This window comes from Phoenix dactylifera, chromosome 4, assembly GCF_051530095.1.
Source record: "Phoenix dactylifera cultivar Ajwa chromosome 4, Ajwa_hap1_PhDact_Kaust_v1.1, whole genome shotgun sequence".
In the NCBI taxonomy this organism is placed as follows: Eukaryota; Viridiplantae; Streptophyta; class Magnoliopsida; order Arecales; family Arecaceae; genus Phoenix; species Phoenix dactylifera.
The window spans coordinates 37,515,917-37,529,004 of record NC_143193.1 but is presented as its reverse complement, the minus strand read 5'-3'; the positions used below and the strand labels follow the sequence as shown (position 1 = coordinate 37,529,004).

Sequence of the window (13,088 nt, the reverse complement as noted above, 5' to 3'; positions counted from 1 at the left end):
GCTTTTTTATTTTTTGATAATATTTATTTTTTATTTTTCGGCTTTTGGCTTTTCCTCTTCGGATAATTTTTTTCCCCCGAAAATAAACTGAGTCCGGAGACTGGCGGTGCCATGCCGCATAGCGGAACAGCGTGTTGAATCGTACGCCAGAACGGCCCCGGCAGCGCGAATGTCTCGGGCCGTCGAGGTCTGCTACTTTGTCATAAAAGGGAGTTTCGAAGGGCATGTCTTGGGTGCGATCATACCAGCACTAATGCACCGGATCCTATCAGAACTCCGCAGTTAAGCGTGCTTGGGCGAGAGTAGTACTAGGATGGGTGACCCCCTGGGAAGTCCTCATGTTGCACCCTTTTTATTTTTTGCCCGCTTTTTTATTTTTTGATAATATTTATTTTTAATTTTTTGGCTTTTGGCTTTTCCTCTTCGGATAATTTTTTTCCCCCGACAATAAACTGGGTCCGGAGACTGGCGGTGCCATGCCGCATAGCGGGACCAGCACGTTGAATCCTACGCCAGAACGGCCCCGGCAGCGCGAATGTCTCGGGCCGTCGAGGTCTGCTGCTTTGTCATAAAAGGGAGTTTCGAAGGGCATATCATTGGTGCGATCATACCAGCACTAATGCACCGGATCCCATCAGAACTCCGCAGTTAAGCGTGCTTGGGCAAGAGTAGTACTAGGATGGGTGACCCCCTGGGAAGTCCTCGTGTTGCACCCCTTTTATTTTTTGCCCGCTTTTTTCTTTTTTGATAACATTTATTTTTAATTTTTTGGCTTTTGGCTTTTCCTCTTCGGATAATTTTTTTCCCTCGAAAATAAACTGAGTCCGGAGACTCGCGGTGCCATGCCGCATAGCGGAACAGCGCATTGAATCCTACGCCAGAACGGCCCCGGCAGCGCGAATGTCTCGGGCCGTCGAGGTCTGCTGCTTTGTCATAAAAGGGTGTTTCGATGGACATGTCATGGGTGCGATCATACCAGCACTAATGCACCGGATCCCATCAGAACTCCGCAGTTAAGCGTGCTTGGGCGAGAGTAGTATTAGGATGGGTGACCCCCTGGGAAGTCCTCGTGTTGCACCCCTTTTATTTTTTGCCCGCTTTTTTATTTTTTGATAATATTTATTTTTAATTTTTCGGCTTTTGGCTTTTCCTCTTCGGATAATTTTTTTCCCCCGAAAATAAACTGAGTCCGGAGACTCGCGGTGCCATGCCGCATAGCGAAACAGCGCGTTGAATCCAACGCCAGAACGGCCCCGGCAGCGCGAATATCTCGGGCCGTCGAGGTCTGCTGCTTTGTCATAAAAGGGAGTTTCGAAGGGCATGTCATGGGTGCGATCATACCAGCACTAATGCTCCGGATCCCATCAGAACTCCGCAGTTAAGCGTGCTTGGGCGAGAGAAGTACTAGGATGGGTGACCCCCTTGGAAGTCCTCGTGTTGCACCCTTTTTATTTTTTGCCCGCTTTTTTATTTTTTGATAATATTTATTTTTAATTTTTTGGCTTTTGGCTTTTCCTCTTCGGATAATTTTTTCCCCCCGAAAATAAACTGAGTCCGGAGACTGGCGGTGCCATGCCGCATAGCGGAACAGCGCGTTGAATCCTACGCCAGAACGGCCCCGGCAGCACGAATGTCTCGGGCCGTCGCGGTCTGCTGCTTTGTCATAAAAGGGAGTTTCGAAGGGCATGTCATGGGTGCGATCATACCAGCACTAATGCACCGGATCCCATCATAACTCCGCAGTTAGGCGTGCTTGGGCGAGAGAAGTACTAGGATGGGTGACCCCCTGGGAAGTCCTCGTGTTGCACCCTTTTTATTTTTTGCCCGCTTTTTTATTTTTTGATAATATTTATTTTTAATTTTTTGGCTTTTGGCTTTTCCTCTTCGGATAATTTTTTCCCCCCGAAAATAAACTGAGTCCGGAGACTGGCGGTGCCATGCCGCATAGCGGAACAGCGCGTTGAATCCTACGCCAGAACGGCCCCGGCAGCGCGAATGTCTCGGGCCGTCGAGGTCTGCTGCTTTGTCATAAAAGGGAGTTTCGAAGGGCATGTCATGGGTGCGATCATACCAGCACTAATGCACCGGATCCCATCAGAACTCCGCAGTTAAGCGTGCTTGGGCGAGAGTAGTACTAGAATGGGTGACCCCCTGGGAAGTCCTCGTGTTGCACCCCTTTTATTTTTTGCCCGCTTTTTTATTTTTTGATAACATTTATTTTTTATTTTTCGGCTTTTGGCTTTTCCTCTTCGGATAATTTTTTTCCCCCGAAAATAAACTGAGTCCGGAGACTGGCGGTGCCATGCCGCATAGCGGAACAGCGCGTTGAATCCTACGCCAGAACGGCCCCGGCAGCGCGAATGTCTCGGGCCGTCGAGGTCTGCTGCTTTGTCATAAAAGGGAGTTTCGAAGGGCATGTCATGGGTGCGATCATACCAGCACTAATGCACCGGATCCCATCAGAACTCCGCAGTTAAGCGTGCTTGGGCGAGAGTAGTACTAGGATGGGTGACCCCCTGGGAAGTCCTCGTGTTGCACCCCTTTTATTTTTTGCCCCCTTTTTTATTTTTTGATAACATTTATTTTTTATTTTTCGGCTTTTGGCTTTTCCTCTTCGGATAATTTTTTTCCCCCGAAAATAAACTGAGTCCGGAGACTGGCGGTGCCATGCCGCAAAGCGGAACAGCGTGTTGAATCCTACGCTAGAACGGCCCCGGCAGCGCGAATGTCTCGGGCCGTCGAGGTCTGCTACTTTGTCATAAAAGGGAGTTTCGAAGGGCATGTCTTGGGTGCGATCATACCAGCACTAATGCACCGGATCCTATCAGAACTCCGCAGTTAAGCGTGCTTGGGCGAGAGTAGTACTAGGATGGGTGACCCCCTAGGAAGTCCTCATGTTGCACCCTTTTTATTTTTTGCCCGCTTTTTTATTTTTTGATAATATTTATTTTTAATTTTTTGGCTTTTGGCTTTTCCTCTTCGGATAATTTTTTTCCCCCGACAATAAACTGGGTCCGGAGACTGGCGGTGCCATGCCGCATAGCGGGACCAGCGCGTTGAATCCTACGCCAGAACGGCCCCGGCAGCGCGAATGTCTCGGGCCGTCGAGGTCTGCTGCTTTGTCATAAAAGGGAGTTTCGAAGGGCATATCATGGGTGCGATCATACCAGCACTAATGCACCGGATCCCATCAGAACTCCGCAGTTAAGCGTGCTTGGGCGAGAGTAGTACTAGGATGGGTGACCCCCTGGGAAGTCCTCGTGTTGCACCCCTTTTATTTTTTGCCCGCTTTTTTCTTTTTTGATAACATTTATTTTTAATTTTTTGGCTTTTGGCTTTTCCTCTTCGGATAATTTTTTTCCCTCGAAAATAAACTGAGTCCGGAGACTCGCGGTGCCATGCCGCATAGCGGAACAGCGCATTGAATCCTACGCCAGAACGGCCCCGGCAGCGCGAATGTCTCGGGCCGTCGAGGTCTGCTGCTTTGTCATAAAAGGGTGTTTCGATGGGCATGTCATGGGTGCGATCATACCAGCACTAATGCACCGGATCCCATCAGAACTCCGCAGTTAAGCGTGCTTGGGCGAGAGTAGTACTAGGATGGGTGACCCCCTGGGAAGTCCTCGTGTTGCACCCCTTTTATTTTTTGCCCGCTTTTTTATTTTTTGATAATATTTATTTTTAATTTTTCGGCTTTTGGCTTTTCCTCTTCGGATAATTTTTTTTCCCCCGAAAATAAACTGAGTCCGGAGACTCGCGGTGTCATGCCGCATAGCGGAACAGCGCGTTGAATCCTACGCCAGAACGGCCCCGGCAGCGCGAATGTCTCGGGCCGTCGAGGTCTGCTGCTTTGTCATAAAAGGGAGTTTCGAAGGGCATGTCATGGGTGTGATCATACCAGCACTAATGCACCGGATCCCATCAGAACTCCGCAGTTAAGCGTGCTTGGGCGAGAGTAGTACTAGGATGGGTGGCCCCCTGGGAAGTCCTCGTGTTGCACCCCTTTTATTTTTTGCCCGCTTTTTTCTTTTTTGATAACATTTATTTTTAATTTTTTGGCTTTTGGCTTTTCCTCTTCGGATAATTTTTTTCCCCCGAAAATAAACTGAGTCCGGAGACTGGCGGTGCCATGCCGCATAGCGGAACAGCGTGTTGAATCCTACGCCAGAACGGCCCCGGCAGCGCGAATGTCTCGGGCCGTCGAGGTCTGCTACTTTGTCATAAAAGGGAGTTTCGAAGGGCATGTCTTGGGTGCGATCATACCAGCACTAATGCACCGGATCCCATCAGAACTCCGCAGTTAAGCGTGCTTGGGCGAGAGTAGTACTAGGATGGGTGACCCCCTGGGAAGTCCTCGTGTTGCACCCCTTTTATTTTTTGATAACATTTATTTTTTATTTTTCGGCTTTTGGCTTTTCCTCTTCGGATAATTTTTTTCCCCCGAAAATAAACTGAGTCCGGAGACTGGCGGTGCCATGCCGCATAGCGGAACAGCGCGTTGAATCCTACGCCAGAACGGCCCCGGCAGCGCGAATGTCTCGGGCCGTCGAGGTCTGCTGCTTTGTCATAAAAGGGAGTTTCGAAGGGCATGTCATGGGTGCGATCATACCAGCACTAATGCACCGGATCCCATCAGAACTCCGCAGTTAAGCGTGCTTGGGCGAGAGTAGTACTAGGATGGGTGACCCCCTGGGAAGTCCTCGTGTTGCACCCCTTTTATTTTTTGCCCGCTTTTTTATTTTTTGATAATATTTATTTTTAATTTTTTGGCTTTTGGCTTTTCCTCTTCGGATAATTTTTTTCCCCCGACAATAAACTGGGTCCGGAGACTGGCGGTGCCATGCCGCATAGCGGGACCAGCGCGTTGAATCCTACGCCAGAACGGCCCTGGCAGCGCGAATGTCTCAGGCCGTCGAGGTCTGCTGCTTTGTCATAAAAGGGAGTTTCGAAGGGCATATCATGGGTGCGATCATACCAGCACTAATGCACCGGATCCCATCAGAACTCCGCAGTTAAGCGTGCTTGGGCGAGAGTAGTACTAGGATGGGTGACCCCCTGGGAAGTCCTCGTGTTGCCCCCCTTTTATTTTTTGCCCGCTTTTTTCTTTTTTGATAACATTTATTTTTAATTTTTTGGCTTTTGGCTTTTCCTCTTCGGATAATTTTTTTCCCTCGAAAATAAACTGAGTCCGGAGACTCGCGGTGCCATGCCGCATAGCGGAACAGCGCATTGAATCCTACGCCAGAACGGCCTCGGCAGCGCGAATGTCTCGGGCCGTCGAGGTCTGCTGCTTTGTCATAAAAGGGAGTTTCGAAGGGCATGTCATGGGTGCGATCATACCAGCACTAATGCACCGGATCCCATCAGAACTCCGCAGTTAAGCGTGCTTGGGCGAGAGTAGTACTAGGATGGGTGACGCCCTGGGAAGTCCTCGTGTTGCACCCCTTTTATTTTTTGCCCGCTTTTTTATTTTTTGATAATATTTATTTTTTATTTTTCGGCTTTTGGCTTTTCCTCTTCGGATAATTTTTTTCCCCCGAAAATAAACTGAGTCCGGAGACTGGCGGTGCCATGCCGCATAGCGGAACAGCGTGTTGAATCGTACGCCAGAACGGCCCCGGCAGCGCGAATGTCTCGGGCCGTCGAGGTCTGCTACTTTGTCATAAAAGGGAGTTTCGAAGGGCATGTCTTGGGTGCGATCATACCAGCACTAATGCACCGGATCCTATCAGAACTCCGCAGTTAAGCGTGCTTGGGCGAGAGTAGTACTAGGATGGGTGACCCCCTGGGAAGTCCTCATGTTGCACCCTTTTTATTTTTTGCCCGCTTTTTTATTTTTTGATAATATTTATTTTTAATTTTTTGGCTTTTGGCTTTTCCTCTTCGGATAATTTTTTTCCCCCGACAATAAACTGGGTCCGGAGACTGGCGGTGCCATGCCGCATAGCGGGACCAGCACGTTGAATCCTACGCCAGAACGGCCCCGGCAGCGCGAATGTCTCGGGCCGTCGAGGTCTGCTGCTTTGTCATAAAAGGGAGTTTCGAAGGGCATATCATTGGTGCGATCATACCAGCACTAATGCACCGGATCCCATCAGAACTCCGCAGTTAAGCGTGCTTGGGCAAGAGTAGTACTAGGATGGGTGACCCCCTGGGAAGTCCTCGTGTTGCACCCCTTTTATTTTTTGCCCGCTTTTTTCTTTTTTGATAACATTTATTTTTAATTTTTTGGCTTTTGGCTTTTCCTCTTCGGATAATTTTTTTCCCTCGAAAATAAACTGAGTCCGGAGACTCGCGGTGCCATGCCGCATAGCGGAACAGCGCATTGAATCCTACGCCAGAACGGCCCCGGCAGCGCGAATGTCTCGGGCCGTCGAGGTCTGCTGCTTTGTCATAAAAGGGTGTTTCGATGGACATGTCATGGGTGCGATCATACCAGCACTAATGCACCGGATCCCATCAGAACTCCGCAGTTAAGCGTGCTTGGGCGAGAGTAGTATTAGGATGGGTGACCCCCTGGGAAGTCCTCGTGTTGCACCCCTTTTATTTTTTGCCCGCTTTTTTATTTTTTGATAATATTTATTTTTAATTTTTCGGCTTTTGGCTTTTCCTCTTCGGATAATTTTTTTCCCCCGAAAATAAACTGAGTCCGGAGACTCGCGGTGCCATGCCGCATAGCGAAACAGCGCGTTGAATCCAACGCCAGAACGGCCCCGGCAGCGCGAATATCTCGGGCCGTCGAGGTCTGCTGCTTTGTCATAAAAGGGAGTTTCGAAGGGCATGTCATGGGTGCGATCATACCAGCACTAATGCTCCGGATCCCATCAGAACTCCGCAGTTAAGCGTGCTTGGGCGAGAGAAGTACTAGGATGGGTGACCCCCTTGGAAGTCCTCGTGTTGCACCCTTTTTATTTTTTGCCCGCTTTTTTATTTTTTGATAATATTTATTTTTAATTTTTTGGCTTTTGGCTTTTCCTCTTCGGATAATTTTTTCCCCCCGAAAATAAACTGAGTCCGGAGACTGGCGGTGCCATGCCGCATAGCGGAACAGCGCGTTGAATCCTACGCCAGAACGGCCCCGGCAGCACGAATGTCTCGGGCCGTCGCGGTCTGCTGCTTTGTCATAAAAGGGAGTTTCGAAGGGCATGTCATGGGTGCGATCATACCAGCACTAATGCACCGGATCCCATCATAACTCCGCAGTTAGGCGTGCTTGGGCGAGAGAAGTACTAGGATGGGTGACCCCCTGGGAAGTCCTCGTGTTGCACCCTTTTTATTTTTTGCCCGCTTTTTTATTTTTTGATAATATTTATTTTTAATTTTTTGGCTTTTGGCTTTTCCTCTTCGGATAATTTTTTCCCCCCGAAAATAAACTGAGTCCGGAGACTGGCGGTGCCATGCCGCATAGCGGAACAGCGCGTTGAATCCTACGCCAGAACGGCCCCGGCAGCGCGAATGTCTCGGGCCGTCGAGGTCTGCTGCTTTGTCATAAAAGGGAGTTTCGAAGGGCATGTCATGGGTGCGATCATACCAGCACTAATGCACCGGATCCCATCAGAACTCCGCAGTTAAGCGTGCTTGGGCGAGAGTAGTACTAGAATGGGTGACCCCCTGGGAAGTCCTCGTGTTGCACCCCTTTTATTTTTTGCCCGCTTTTTTATTTTTTGATAACATTTATTTTTTATTTTTCGGCTTTTGGCTTTTCCTCTTCGGATAATTTTTTTCCCCCGAAAATAAACTGAGTCCGGAGACTGGCGGTGCCATGCCGCATAGCGGAACAGCGCGTTGAATCCTACGCCAGAACGGCCCCGGCAGCGCGAATGTCTCGGGCCGTCGAGGTCTGCTGCTTTGTCATAAAAGGGAGTTTCGAAGGGCATGTCATGGGTGCGATCATACCAGCACTAATGCACCGGATCCCATCAGAACTCCGCAGTTAAGCGTGCTTGGGCGAGAGTAGTACTAGGATGGGTGACCCCCTGGGAAGTCCTCGTGTTGCACCCCTTTTATTTTTTGCCCCCTTTTTTATTTTTTGATAACATTTATTTTTTATTTTTCGGCTTTTGGCTTTTCCTCTTCGGATAATTTTTTTCCCCCGAAAATAAACTGAGTCCGGAGACTGGCGGTGCCATGCCGCAAAGCGGAACAGCGTGTTGAATCCTACGCTAGAACGGCCCCGGCAGCGCGAATGTCTCGGGCCGTCGAGGTCTGCTACTTTGTCATAAAAGGGAGTTTCGAAGGGCATGTCTTGGGTGCGATCATACCAGCACTAATGCACCGGATCCTATCAGAACTCCGCAGTTAAGCGTGCTTGGGCGAGAGTAGTACTAGGATGGGTGACCCCCTAGGAAGTCCTCATGTTGCACCCTTTTTATTTTTTGCCCGCTTTTTTATTTTTTGATAATATTTATTTTTAATTTTTTGGCTTTTGGCTTTTCCTCTTCGGATAATTTTTTTCCCCCGACAATAAACTGGGTCCGGAGACTGGCGGTGCCATGCCGCATAGCGGGACCAGCGCGTTGAATCCTACGCCAGAACGGCCCCGGCAGCGCGAATGTCTCGGGCCGTCGAGGTCTGCTGCTTTGTCATAAAAGGGAGTTTCGAAGGGCATATCATGGGTGCGATCATACCAGCACTAATGCACCGGATCCCATCAGAACTCCGCAGTTAAGCGTGCTTGGGCGAGAGTAGTACTAGGATGGGTGACCCCCTGGGAAGTCCTCGTGTTGCACCCCTTTTATTTTTTGCCCGCTTTTTTCTTTTTTGATAACATTTATTTTTAATTTTTTGGCTTTTGGCTTTTCCTCTTCGGATAATTTTTTTCCCTCGAAAATAAACTGAGTCCGGAGACTCGCGGTGCCATGCCGCATAGCGGAACAGCGCATTGAATCCTACGCCAGAACGGCCCCGGCAGCGCGAATGTCTCGGGCCGTCGAGGTCTGCTGCTTTGTCATAAAAGGGTGTTTCGATGGGCATGTCATGGGTGCGATCATACCAGCACTAATGCACCGGATCCCATCAGAACTCCGCAGTTAAGCGTGCTTGGGCGAGAGTAGTACTAGGATGGGTGACCCCCTGGGAAGTCCTCGTGTTGCACCCCTTTTATTTTTTGCCCGCTTTTTTATTTTTTGATAATATTTATTTTTAATTTTTCGGCTTTTGGCTTTTCCTCTTCGGATAATTTTTTTTCCCTCGAAAATAAACTGAGTCCGGAGACTCGCGGTGTCATGCCGCATAGCGGAACAGCGCGTTGAATCCTACGCCAGAACGGCCCCGGCAGCGCGAATGTCTCGGGCCGTCGAGGTCTGCTGCTTTGTCATAAAAGGGAGTTTCGAAGGGCATGTCATGGGTGTGATCATACCAGCACTAATGCACCGGATCCCATCAGAACTCCGCAGTTAAGCGTGCTTGGGCGAGAGTAGCACTAGGATGGGTGACCCCCTGGGAAGTCCTCGTGTTGCACCCTTTTTATTTTTTTCTCCACTTTTTTATTTTTTGATAATATTTATTTTTAATTTTTCGGCTTTTGGCTTTTCCTCTTCGGATAATTTTTTTCCCCCGAAAATAAACTGAGTCCGGAGACTGGCGGTGCCATGCCGCATAGCGGAACAGCGCGTTGAATCCTACGCCAGAACGGCCCCGGCAGCGCGAATGTCTCGGGCCGTCGAGGTCTGCTGCTTTGTCATAAAAGGGAGTTTCGAAGGGCATGTCATGGGTGCGATCATACCAGCACTAATGCACCGGATCCCATCAGAACTCCACAGTTAAGCGTGCTTGGGCGAGAGTAGTACTAGGATGGGTGACCCCCTGGGAAGTCCTCGTGTTGCACCCCTTTTATTTTTTGCCCGCTTTTTTATTTTTTGATAACATTTATTTTTTATTTTTCGGCTTTTGGCTTTTCCTCTTCGGATAATTTTTTTCCCCCGAAAATAAACTGAGTCCGGAGACTGGCGGTGCCATGCCGCATAGCGGAACAGCGCGTTGAATCCTACGCCAGAACGGCCCCGGCAGCGCGAATGTCTCGGGCCGTCGAGGTCTGCTGCTTTGTCATAAAAGGGAGTTTCGAAGGGCATGTCATGGGTGCGATCATACCAGCACTAATGCACCGGATCCCATCAGAACTCCGCAGTTAAGCGTGCTTGGGCGAGAGTAGTACTAGGATGGGTGACCCCCTGGGAAGTCCTCGTGTTGCACCCCTTTTATTTTTTGCCCGCTTTTTTATTTTTTGATAATATTTATTTTTAATTTTTTGGCTTTTGGCTTTTTCTCTTCGGATAATTTTTTTCCCCCGACAATAAACTGGGTCCGGAGACTGGCGGTGCCATGCCGCATAGCGGAACAGCGTGTTGAATCCTACGCCAGAACGGCCCCGGCAGCGCGAATGTCTCGGGCCGTCGAGGTCTGCTACTTTGTCATAAAAGGGATTTTCGAAGGGCATGTCTTGGGTGCGATCATACCAGCACTAATGCACCGGATCCCATCAGAACTCCGCAGTTAAGCGTGCTTGGGCGAGAGTAGTACTAGGATGGGTGACCCCCTGGGAAGTCCTCGTGTTGCACCCCTTTTATTTTTTGATAACATTTATTTTTTATTTTTCGGCTTTTGGCTTTTCCTCTTCGGATAATTTTTTTCCCCCGAAAATAAACTGAGTCCGGAGACTGGCGGTGCCATGCCGCATAGCGGAACAGCGCGTTGAATCCTACGCCAGAACGGCCCCGGCAGCGCGAATGTCTCGGGCCGTCGAGGTCTGCTGCTTTGTCATAAAAGGGAGTTTCGAAGGGCATGTCATGGGTGCGATCATACCAGCACTAATGCACCGGATCCCATCAGAACTCCGCAGTTAAGCGTGCTTGGGCGAGAGTAGTACTAGGATGGGTGACCCCCTGGGAAGTCCTCGTGTTGCACCCCTTTTATTTTTTGCCCGCTTTTTTATTTTTTGAGAACATTTATTTTTTATTTTTCGGCTTTTGGCTTTTCCTCTTCGGATAATTTTTTTCCCCCGAAAATAAACTGAGTCCGGAGACTGGCGGTGCCATGCCGCATAGCGGAACAGCGTGTTGAATCCTACGCCAGAACGGCCCCGGCAGCGCGAATGTCTCGGGCCGTCGAGGTCTGCTACTTTGCCATAAAAGGGAGTTTCGAAGGGCATGTCTTGGGTGCGATCATACCAGCACTAATGCACCGGATCCCATCAGAACTCCGCAGTTAAGCGTGCTTGGGCGAGAGTAGTACTAGGATGGGTGACCCCCTGGGAAGTCCTCGTGTTGCACCCCTTTTATTTTTTGATAACATTTATTTTTTATTTTTCGGCTTTTGGCTTTTCCTCTTCGGATAATTTTTTTCCCCCGAAAATAAACTGAGTCCGGAGACTGGCGGTGCCATGCCGCATAGCGGAACAGCGCGTTGAATCCTACGCCAGAACGGCCCCGGCAGCGCGAATGTCTCGGGCCGTCGAGGTCTGCTGCTTTGTCATAAAAGGGAGTTTCGAAGGGCATGTCATGGGTGCGATCATACCAGCACTAATGCACCGGATCCCATCAGAACTCCGCAGTTAAGCGTGCTTGGGCGAGAGTAGTACTAGGATGGGTGACCCCCTGGGAAGTCCTCGTGTTGCACCCCTTTTATTTTTTGCCCGCTTTTTTATTTTTTGATAATATTTATTTTTAATTTTTTGGCTTTTGGCTTTTCCTCTTCGGATAATTTTTTTCCCCCGACAATAAACTGGGTCCGGAGACTGGCGGTGCCATGCCGCATAGCGGGACCAGCGCGTTGAATCCTACGCCAGAACGGCCCTGGCAGCGCGAATGTCTCAGGCCGTCGAGGTCTGCTGCTTTGTCATAAAAGGGAGTTTCGAAGGGCATATCATGGGTGCGATCATACCAGCACTAATGCACCGGATCCCATCAGAACTCCGCAGTTAAGCGTGCTTGGGCGAGAGTAGTACTAGGATGGGTGACCCCCTGGGAAGTCCTCGTGTTGCCCCCCTTTTATTTTTTGCCCGCTTTTTTCTTTTTTGATAACATTTATTTTTAATTTTTTGGCTTTTGGCTTTTCCTCTTCGGATAATTTTTTTCCCTCGAAAATAAACTGAGTCCGGAGACTCGCGGTGCCATGCCGCATAGCGGAACAGCGCATTGAATCCTACGCCAGAACGGCCTCGGCAGCGCGAATGTCTCGGGCCGTCGAGGTCTGCTGCTTTGTCATAAAAGGGAGTTTCGAAGGGCATGTCATGGGTGCGATCATACCAGCACTAATGCACCGGATCCCATCAGAACTCCGCAGTTAAGCGTGCTTGGGCGAGAGTAGTACTAGGATGGGTGACGCCCTGGGAAGTCCTCGTGTTGCACCCCTTTTATTTTTTGCCCGCTTTTTTATTTTTTGATAACATTTATTTTTTATTTTTCGGCTTTTGGCTTTTCCTCTTCGGATAATTTTTTTCCCCCGAAAATAAACTGAGTCCGGAGACTGGCGGTGCCATGCCGCATAGCGGAACAGCGTGTTGAATCGTACGCCAGAACGGCCCCGGCAGCGCGAATGTCTCGGGCCGTCGAGGTCTGCTACTTTGTCATAAAAGGGAGTTTCGAAGGGCATGTCTTGGGTGCGATCATACCAGCACTAATGCACCGGATCCTATCAGAACTCCGCAGTTAAGCGTGCTTGGGCGAGAGTAGTACTAGGATGGGTGACCCCCTGGGAAGTCCTCATGTTGCACCCTTTTTATTTTTTGCCCGCTTTTTTATTTTTTGATAATATTTATTTTTAATTTTTTGGCTTTTGGCTTTTCCTCTTCGGATAATTTTTTTCCCCCGACAATAAACTGGGTCCGGAGACTGGCGGTGCCATGCCGCATAGCGGGACCAGCACGTTGAATCCTACGCCAGAACGGCCCCGGCAGCGCGAATGTCTCGGGCCGTCGAGGTCTGCTGCTTTGTCATAAAAGGGAGTTTCGAAGGGCATATCATTGGTGCGATCATACCAGCACTAATGCACCGGATCCCATCAGAACTCCGCAGTTAAGCGTGCTTGGGCGAGAGTAGTACTAGGATGGGTGACCCCCTGGGAAGTCCTCGTGTTGCACCCCTTTTATTTTT

At 49.5% G+C, this 13,088-nt stretch overlaps 34 non-coding genes and 2 pseudogenes across 34 annotated transcripts; all 36 read left to right on the top strand.

The window, feature by feature from the left end:
• The first annotated feature begins 231 nt into the window (after nt 1-231).
• On the top strand, nt 232-350 carry LOC149763436 (5S ribosomal RNA). The gene has a single exon (XR_016407468.1). It is a non-coding gene; the product is annotated as a 5S ribosomal RNA (ribosomal RNA).
• Nucleotides 351-597: 247 nt separating this feature from the next.
• Nucleotides 598-716, top strand: LOC149763435 (5S ribosomal RNA). The gene has a single exon (XR_016405398.1). It is a non-coding gene; the product is annotated as a 5S ribosomal RNA (ribosomal RNA).
• Nucleotides 717-962: 246 nt separating this feature from the next.
• Nucleotides 963-1,081, top strand: LOC149763434 (5S ribosomal RNA). The gene has a single exon (XR_016401550.1). It is a non-coding gene; the product is annotated as a 5S ribosomal RNA (ribosomal RNA).
• Nucleotides 1,082-1,327: 246 nt separating this feature from the next.
• Nucleotides 1,328-1,446, top strand: LOC149763433 (5S ribosomal RNA). The gene has a single exon (XR_016405366.1). It is a non-coding gene; the product is annotated as a 5S ribosomal RNA (ribosomal RNA).
• Nucleotides 1,447-1,692: 246 nt separating this feature from the next.
• LOC149763432 (5S ribosomal RNA) lies at nt 1,693-1,811 on the top strand (annotated as a pseudogene).
• Nucleotides 1,812-2,057: 246 nt separating this feature from the next.
• LOC149763431 (5S ribosomal RNA) lies at nt 2,058-2,176 on the top strand. Its single transcript, XR_016400508.1, has one exon. It is a non-coding gene; the product is annotated as a 5S ribosomal RNA (ribosomal RNA).
• A 246-nt stretch (nt 2,177-2,422) lies between these two features.
• Nucleotides 2,423-2,541, top strand: LOC149763430 (5S ribosomal RNA). Its single transcript, XR_016410783.1, has one exon. It is a non-coding gene; the product is annotated as a 5S ribosomal RNA (ribosomal RNA).
• Nucleotides 2,542-2,787: 246 nt separating this feature from the next.
• LOC149763429 (5S ribosomal RNA) lies at nt 2,788-2,906 on the top strand. The gene has a single exon (XR_016408801.1). It is a non-coding gene; the product is annotated as a 5S ribosomal RNA (ribosomal RNA).
• Nucleotides 2,907-3,153: 247 nt separating this feature from the next.
• LOC149763428 (5S ribosomal RNA) lies at nt 3,154-3,272 on the top strand. The gene has a single exon (XR_016410782.1). It is a non-coding gene; the product is annotated as a 5S ribosomal RNA (ribosomal RNA).
• A 246-nt stretch (nt 3,273-3,518) lies between these two features.
• On the top strand, nt 3,519-3,637 carry LOC149763427 (5S ribosomal RNA). Its single transcript, XR_016410781.1, has one exon. It is a non-coding gene; the product is annotated as a 5S ribosomal RNA (ribosomal RNA).
• Nucleotides 3,638-3,884: 247 nt separating this feature from the next.
• On the top strand, nt 3,885-4,003 carry LOC149763426 (5S ribosomal RNA). Its single transcript, XR_016402611.1, has one exon. It is a non-coding gene; the product is annotated as a 5S ribosomal RNA (ribosomal RNA).
• A 246-nt stretch (nt 4,004-4,249) lies between these two features.
• LOC149763425 (5S ribosomal RNA) lies at nt 4,250-4,368 on the top strand. Its single transcript, XR_016410780.1, has one exon. It is a non-coding gene; the product is annotated as a 5S ribosomal RNA (ribosomal RNA).
• Nucleotides 4,369-4,595: 227 nt separating this feature from the next.
• Nucleotides 4,596-4,714, top strand: LOC149763424 (5S ribosomal RNA). Its single transcript, XR_016410779.1, has one exon. It is a non-coding gene; the product is annotated as a 5S ribosomal RNA (ribosomal RNA).
• Nucleotides 4,715-4,961: 247 nt separating this feature from the next.
• LOC149763423 (5S ribosomal RNA) lies at nt 4,962-5,080 on the top strand. Its single transcript, XR_016402470.1, has one exon. It is a non-coding gene; the product is annotated as a 5S ribosomal RNA (ribosomal RNA).
• A 246-nt stretch (nt 5,081-5,326) lies between these two features.
• On the top strand, nt 5,327-5,445 carry LOC149763422 (5S ribosomal RNA). The gene has a single exon (XR_016404952.1). It is a non-coding gene; the product is annotated as a 5S ribosomal RNA (ribosomal RNA).
• Nucleotides 5,446-5,691: 246 nt separating this feature from the next.
• Nucleotides 5,692-5,810, top strand: LOC149763421 (5S ribosomal RNA). The gene has a single exon (XR_016407465.1). It is a non-coding gene; the product is annotated as a 5S ribosomal RNA (ribosomal RNA).
• Nucleotides 5,811-6,057: 247 nt separating this feature from the next.
• LOC149763420 (5S ribosomal RNA) lies at nt 6,058-6,176 on the top strand. The gene has a single exon (XR_016405397.1). It is a non-coding gene; the product is annotated as a 5S ribosomal RNA (ribosomal RNA).
• Nucleotides 6,177-6,422: 246 nt separating this feature from the next.
• On the top strand, nt 6,423-6,541 carry LOC149763419 (5S ribosomal RNA). The gene has a single exon (XR_016401549.1). It is a non-coding gene; the product is annotated as a 5S ribosomal RNA (ribosomal RNA).
• Nucleotides 6,542-6,787: 246 nt separating this feature from the next.
• On the top strand, nt 6,788-6,906 carry LOC149763418 (5S ribosomal RNA). Its single transcript, XR_016405365.1, has one exon. It is a non-coding gene; the product is annotated as a 5S ribosomal RNA (ribosomal RNA).
• Nucleotides 6,907-7,152: 246 nt separating this feature from the next.
• Nucleotides 7,153-7,271, top strand: LOC149763417 (5S ribosomal RNA; annotated as a pseudogene).
• A 246-nt stretch (nt 7,272-7,517) lies between these two features.
• Nucleotides 7,518-7,636, top strand: LOC149763416 (5S ribosomal RNA). Its single transcript, XR_016400507.1, has one exon. It is a non-coding gene; the product is annotated as a 5S ribosomal RNA (ribosomal RNA).
• Nucleotides 7,637-7,882: 246 nt separating this feature from the next.
• On the top strand, nt 7,883-8,001 carry LOC149763415 (5S ribosomal RNA). The gene has a single exon (XR_016410778.1). It is a non-coding gene; the product is annotated as a 5S ribosomal RNA (ribosomal RNA).
• Nucleotides 8,002-8,247: 246 nt separating this feature from the next.
• Nucleotides 8,248-8,366, top strand: LOC149763414 (5S ribosomal RNA). The gene has a single exon (XR_016408800.1). It is a non-coding gene; the product is annotated as a 5S ribosomal RNA (ribosomal RNA).
• A 247-nt stretch (nt 8,367-8,613) lies between these two features.
• LOC149763413 (5S ribosomal RNA) lies at nt 8,614-8,732 on the top strand. Its single transcript, XR_016410777.1, has one exon. It is a non-coding gene; the product is annotated as a 5S ribosomal RNA (ribosomal RNA).
• A 246-nt stretch (nt 8,733-8,978) lies between these two features.
• On the top strand, nt 8,979-9,097 carry LOC149763412 (5S ribosomal RNA). The gene has a single exon (XR_016410776.1). It is a non-coding gene; the product is annotated as a 5S ribosomal RNA (ribosomal RNA).
• Nucleotides 9,098-9,344: 247 nt separating this feature from the next.
• Nucleotides 9,345-9,463, top strand: LOC149763411 (5S ribosomal RNA). The gene has a single exon (XR_016405379.1). It is a non-coding gene; the product is annotated as a 5S ribosomal RNA (ribosomal RNA).
• Nucleotides 9,464-9,710: 247 nt separating this feature from the next.
• On the top strand, nt 9,711-9,829 carry LOC149763410 (5S ribosomal RNA). The gene has a single exon (XR_016403231.1). It is a non-coding gene; the product is annotated as a 5S ribosomal RNA (ribosomal RNA).
• Nucleotides 9,830-10,075: 246 nt separating this feature from the next.
• On the top strand, nt 10,076-10,194 carry LOC149763409 (5S ribosomal RNA). Its single transcript, XR_016410775.1, has one exon. It is a non-coding gene; the product is annotated as a 5S ribosomal RNA (ribosomal RNA).
• Nucleotides 10,195-10,440: 246 nt separating this feature from the next.
• Nucleotides 10,441-10,559, top strand: LOC149763408 (5S ribosomal RNA). Its single transcript, XR_016410773.1, has one exon. It is a non-coding gene; the product is annotated as a 5S ribosomal RNA (ribosomal RNA).
• A 227-nt stretch (nt 10,560-10,786) lies between these two features.
• Nucleotides 10,787-10,905, top strand: LOC149763407 (5S ribosomal RNA). The gene has a single exon (XR_016410772.1). It is a non-coding gene; the product is annotated as a 5S ribosomal RNA (ribosomal RNA).
• Nucleotides 10,906-11,151: 246 nt separating this feature from the next.
• On the top strand, nt 11,152-11,270 carry LOC149763406 (5S ribosomal RNA). Its single transcript, XR_016410771.1, has one exon. It is a non-coding gene; the product is annotated as a 5S ribosomal RNA (ribosomal RNA).
• Nucleotides 11,271-11,497: 227 nt separating this feature from the next.
• Nucleotides 11,498-11,616, top strand: LOC149763405 (5S ribosomal RNA). The gene has a single exon (XR_016410770.1). It is a non-coding gene; the product is annotated as a 5S ribosomal RNA (ribosomal RNA).
• Nucleotides 11,617-11,863: 247 nt separating this feature from the next.
• LOC149763404 (5S ribosomal RNA) lies at nt 11,864-11,982 on the top strand. The gene has a single exon (XR_016402469.1). It is a non-coding gene; the product is annotated as a 5S ribosomal RNA (ribosomal RNA).
• Nucleotides 11,983-12,228: 246 nt separating this feature from the next.
• Nucleotides 12,229-12,347, top strand: LOC149763403 (5S ribosomal RNA). The gene has a single exon (XR_016404951.1). It is a non-coding gene; the product is annotated as a 5S ribosomal RNA (ribosomal RNA).
• A 246-nt stretch (nt 12,348-12,593) lies between these two features.
• Nucleotides 12,594-12,712, top strand: LOC149763402 (5S ribosomal RNA). Its single transcript, XR_016407464.1, has one exon. It is a non-coding gene; the product is annotated as a 5S ribosomal RNA (ribosomal RNA).
• Nucleotides 12,713-12,959: 247 nt separating this feature from the next.
• On the top strand, nt 12,960-13,078 carry LOC149763401 (5S ribosomal RNA). Its single transcript, XR_016401878.1, has one exon. It is a non-coding gene; the product is annotated as a 5S ribosomal RNA (ribosomal RNA).
• The last annotated feature ends 10 nt before the right edge of the window (nt 13,079-13,088 follow it).